This window comes from Ailuropoda melanoleuca, chromosome 16 (assembly GCF_002007445.2).
Source record: "Ailuropoda melanoleuca isolate Jingjing chromosome 16, ASM200744v2, whole genome shotgun sequence".
In the NCBI taxonomy this organism is placed as follows: Eukaryota; Metazoa; Chordata; class Mammalia; order Carnivora; family Ursidae; genus Ailuropoda; species Ailuropoda melanoleuca.
This window is the reverse complement of record NC_048233.1, coordinates 9,964,004-9,970,003: the sequence shown is the minus strand read 5'-3', so window position 1 is coordinate 9,970,003 and position 6,000 is coordinate 9,964,004.

The following is a 6,000-nucleotide window of genomic DNA, read 5'->3' as shown; positions in this document are numbered from 1 at the left end:
AGGCCTCAGGATTTGACATCAAGAACTGAATCAATTGTCCAATGTAAGAGATGTTAGAAACTCCCATTTCTCCCCCTTTATGCCCACTTTAGAACTTTCTCCACTGGTTTGCTGATGCTAATGGCCTCATACTTGAAAATATGCTTACTTTATGGCAAGGATAATAGCGTATACATTCTCAGTCATGTATGCCTTTCTTATATGAATTTATACCTGATAATTAGTGATGCAAATGGAACTCAAAATTAGTATTTTCAAGTATGAAAGTGTTAAAGTCTTCCATTGTAACAGAACAATAGTGATGTTCTATTAAAGCTAGTGTTTCAAATAAAAGAAATTTGCATCTTCAATAAGAAAATATATTTAAATATCATAATTCATTTCATACAATTAAACATACATAAAATAAAATCTTAGACTAGCTGATTACTGCCAGTTAAGTAAATGAAATGTATTTATTGTCATCAGAATTGTTCTCAACACAGTATTGTCCTCTGTGTTACTAAGAACAAGAATCTTGTAGCATTTCTTAAAAGATTGCCCTCTCCTGTCTGTAAAGATTTTCTTCCTAGCTTCTGATGCTCATTATTCAGGCTTTATGCTAATAATTACTTGATCTGTGAAACTTTTGTCAAAGTTGTCTGTAAAAATTTTATAGAAAAAAAAGAGGTTTTATATTCCACTCTTGAATGGTGCTTAAGCAGTCTGTTGACAAAAATATGCAGGACAACCAATGTACGTAATGTATTTGAAGGACAGTATCACCAGCAATGATGAAGGTCAGGTATCTGCACACAATTACAAAGACAGAGCATATGGCTTCGGACCCAAAGTGATTATAAGACTCCATATATTTTAAGAGGTATCCTGATTTCAGAGATGTCAAAATGTGAAAAACAACATATCTTAGACTTACTGAAATAGATTGAGAGGAAAATAGGAAAATGAAGCAAAATATAAAAATAAGTATGATAAATTTTAAAGAAACAAAACACTACAAGTCTAACATGTAAAACTCTATTAAATTACATAATAAAATTATATAAAATTTGTGTTTTTGATGACAATTGTGAAAAAAATAGTAAACTTTTTAGTTTTTTAATTAATTGAGCTATGAAGTTTGCAAACCTACTCAGATAAGAAGTTTTTAAAAGAATTATATTAGTTGACTAAATGGCATTTCAATAAATTGTTCTGATGACTTGAATGACATTAGAAATATAAAAATATCAGTATGATAAGAGCTAAACAAATTTCAAATGCAGTTGTTATTAGCTCAGCAGAAATGTGTAGAAAATTTTTATGGGAAATAGAAACAGCTGATGATTCTTAATTTAACGGACTTGAAGATAAGCTTTAATCCAGTTCACTATTTCAATTCTGTCACACACATGTGAAATACAGCTAGATGCAGGGAAAAAAAGGAAAACAAAAAAGAAAAACTTGCATCAACATTTTCTTTAAAAAAATTGTACATTCTATAAATGATTTGACAAATGACATGTTCTTTCCATATTCCATTCATAACATATAATTGCAGAATAAAAGGGAAAATAAATTTTTAATTTGTCTATTGAATGATACGGCATGCCAATATCCATTTCTTTCTTTTTTTTTTAAGATTTTATTTATTTATTCGACAGAGATAGAGACAGCCAGTGAGAGAGGGAACACAAGCAGGGGGAGTGGGAGAGGAAGAAGCAGGCTCATAGCAGAGGAGCCTGATGTGGGGCTCGATCCCATAACGCTGGGATCACGCCCTGAGCTGAAGGCAGACGCTTAACCGCTGTGCCACCCAGGCGCCCCCCAATATCCATTTCTATACCAGTTGATAAGTATTTTAATATGACCCCTTCCATAGTTGCAGGAAGAGTACACAAGAAGGGTCCAGTGAATCCCCAAAATACAGAGAGGCCTTAGTATTATAGCTACCGTATGAAATCTGAACATTAAAGAAATAATAGCAGGGGTAACTGGTCTAGTAGTCAACCTAGATGACTACGTGTAATACCCAAAGTTTTCTTCTGTGAGTGAACCAATTATATTTAAAAGGCCAAGGACAGAGCATACAGGATATAGATCATTTCTAATTTTTCTTCTCTGTTTTTCTGTACTTTTATCTGAAATGAGAATGTATTCATATTAAATTCACTAACTGTAATCTTTATCAAAAACCACCAAATATACTTTTTGGATATCAGAGCTGATAGGGCAAATCCAACTTAGGAGATGGCAAGAAAGGCTTTTCGCAACAGACCACAGATGGCTTCCTACATTAATTCTGAAGCAGTCAGGAAGCAGTTAAAGCTGGTGGCATCCTGACCTCACCTCCTCCCACAGACACACCAGGTCCACAGCTGCATATAGAACAATTCCTTCAGAAAAAGAACCAAAAAATGGTCTGTCTTCCAATCGGCCCAAAACTAGCTGCTAAAAGAGATCCCTCCCCTTGGAACACGGGGGGCAGGTCTTGGCACATCTTCAACAACAGGGACCTATCAAGAATAAATCAAGCTGCTGCTTTTGGGGACTGTGATGCTGGGAAGGCTCCAGCCGGGCCAAGGACATCGGACCTCCCTGTCCTCCTCCCCTTCAACCTTTCCCCAAAGACCCTCAATAAAATGGTTTGATCACCTCCTCCAAAAAGAAGAAGAAGAAAAAATCAAGTGGCTTAGACAATCACAGAGGTTCGAGAGACAGTCAAGAGCTAGGGCAAGGTTGAACAGTGAGATTCAGCTCCTACACAAGACCACTCTTTCAAGACTGGGAGAGGTCGTTGTTTCACCTAATAGATGGGAACAAACACAGAATCACACGAAGTGAGGAAATAGGAGTCTGTCCCAAATAAAAGAACAAAACTTCAGAAAAGACCTTAATGGAAGAGAGAAAAGTAATCTAAGTGATAAAGACTTCAAGGTTATGGTCATAAAGACACTCACCAAACTTGGGAAAGAACAGATGAACACAGGAGAACTTCTATAAAGAGATTAAAGAGGGCACGTGATAGGATGAGCACTGGGTGATACACTCAACTAATGGATCGTTGAACATTATATCAAAAACTAATGATGTACTATAGCTTGGCTAACTGAATTTAAATTACAAAACACAAATGTGAAAAAAAAAAATACAAAGAGAAATATAAGAAAGTACCAAACAGAAGTCTCTGAGCTAAAGAATACAATAACTGAACTGCAAAACTGCGCTGGAGGATTTCAACAGCAGGCTGGATGAAACAGTCAAGGTGAGGCACGAGGGATGATTTGAGCACTAGAATGACTACACGTCGTGCACACCTCATCGACATCGTGTTACTACAACGCGTTATGACTGGTGTATGTCTATTAGTTTTTCCACTGGACTGAGCTCTTAAAAAAGAGATACCATACGTTGCCATAATTTTACCCCCTTGGTAATTTTATGTTTACTGGAACATTGTGAACATAAAGCTCATCTGTATTGAATGGAAAATTCCTTCCCGTTTCTTCATTCAGACAACAGTGACAACTTTGCACTTAATCTTTCCAGTCAGAGCTTCCTCCTCACATAGACACACACACACACACACACACAGAACTGAAAGAGAGAGCAACGTACAATTCAGACAAAAAAAAAAAGTTAACTTCAAATAAAATCTAAGGAAATCACAAAATTGGCCCACTCGACCGCAACGCAATAATAAGGTGAACAGTATCACAAAATTCTAATACAAAGAAAGGGAGAGTTCATTATTTTTAAAGTAAGCATACACTCCTTAAAGGACAGAACACATGGGAAGAAAGAAACTGGGAAATAAGGCACGTAATAAAAGCATGTCAACACTCCTAAAACTATTTCGGTTATAGCCAGAGTTTCATTATGTGCCAAAATTTATATTTTGGCTCAATGGGAACAGGCAGATAGTACATAGACAAGTAAATGTACAGCAACTAATGATTAAATAATTAATATACATGTAATACGTGCATGTTTATTTATACAGCTAAATTCAACCAGAGAGTTACAAAATTACTGGGATAATTGAGGTGAAAAGAAATTGGATTTTAATGTAATTATGCATATTGTGTTTCTGTGTGCCTATCAACCTGGAGTGCAACAAACCTTTCTTAGACAATGAACTTTTGCAATTTACTAGGTTGGTAAACTTGAGCACGTTAATATTTAATTCTCAGTGTCTTCATATGTAAAATATAGGGAGTGAGGTGATCTACCTCATTGTGTCGTGACAAAGGTCATATGAACTAATGCATGCAAATGCTTAACACAGAACCAGGCACACAGTGAACATCAGTCAGCACTATCACTGGAGGTTATATTTCAATTAAATCAATGAGATTAAAACTTCATTGAAAGAGCATGGTTTCCTTCAACGTAATTGAGTTTCTTGGTAATCAGTCCTTTTTCATCATCTTTATTTCTGGCTTTGTTTCTGGTTTCTGGAGCTTGAAACCCCATAAACTGACTGATAGTGAGTAAGTGGGTGATTTGGTTACAAATGCTGGTTTGTAAGTCTGAGGGGTAGTTACTAACTGAAAAATTAATTTCTAGTTTTCAGTCCTGAAGTTGTTCCCTGGTCTTTCTTCAGGCATTTGTGTGTCTTTTTTTTTTTTTTTTAATGCTCAAGTTTTAACAGCAAATCATAAACTACAAAGTTTTATGAAACCAAGGTTTTCCCCTAAATTTCCTGTCTAGGGGAGTTGAGAACCATTTCCCTGATCCTTAGTAAATTGCCTGATCTTTTGGCCACCAAGAAGTGACTTATTTGTCACAATTCTTTGGCTCTTTAGTGTGAGAAAACTGAGGCCCACCAACAGCTCCCCCAGAGCGGTGGTTTTCTGCAAGGAGCCACAGCAGCGGGCGAGCTCTTTGAAGCTCTTGCGTGAGGTATTAGCACCTTATTTTAGCCCCATGTACTTACAGTAAGTGATGAGTGAATCACATGTTTATCAGAATCAACATGGAAACACTGTATTTTGAAATCATGTTCTTCTCAGCTGTGGTTTATAAAACCTCTTCCCGTGAGAATTCCTAACAGACCAATGTGCCATATGATAGCATCTAGATGGGCACGTAGCTTCTTCTGGGGGGATGTTTCACTCTGTGACATTGTTATTCAACGCTGTCAAGCACTGATAAGGAAAATAAAAGCACATTGTTCCATATCCTTCATTTGATTTTGAGTAAAGGGTCCAGTGTCCACTAGATAGTGGAGTGGATAATGTTTTGGTTGGTTTGTGAGAGGAGGGATTGAAAGTGTTTTCTTGTTGATGTTTGAACATGAGTTGTTCTGTGAAAAAGACTTTTTTTTTTTTTAAGATTTTATTTATTTATTTATTTATTTATTTGACAGAGAGAGAGACAGCCAGCGAGAGAGGNGTGTTCTGTGAAAAAGACTTTTTTTTTTTTTTAAGATTTTATTTATTTATTTTATTTATTTGACAGAGAGAGAGACAGCCAGCGAGAGAGGGAACACAGGCAGGGGGAGTGGGAGAGGAAGAAGAGGCTCTCAGAGGAGGAGCCTGATGCGGGGCTCGATCCCAGAATGCCAGGATCACTCCCTGAGCCGAAGGCAGGCGCTTAATGACTGAGCCACCTAGGCGCCCCGAAAAAGACTTTCTGTGATGTGTTTTAGTTAATGCTATGGATGATTTTGTTAATGTCACCATAAAACACACAATTATAAACTTATTCTACACTAGTAAAAGAAGATGAGCACAAGCGTTGACATTCCAAATGCATCTGCAAATATGATGGTCAGCGCTTCAGAGGACGTTCAGAATGGAGAGTTGAGCAAGAAATTAAAATCATCACTTTTCTCCATTTTCTCATTGCTTCCATTGACTAGAGGTTGTGAGATAGTCACCCTTTCAGACTATAGGCCTCAGCCCCTCACCACTCCCTCACCTCCCTGACGCTTTCTCTCTCTGTCTCTATTAAAAAAATAAATTAAATTCTTTTCCACAATAGAAAGTTTTCTCCATTGTTCCCTGGGTGCAGAGA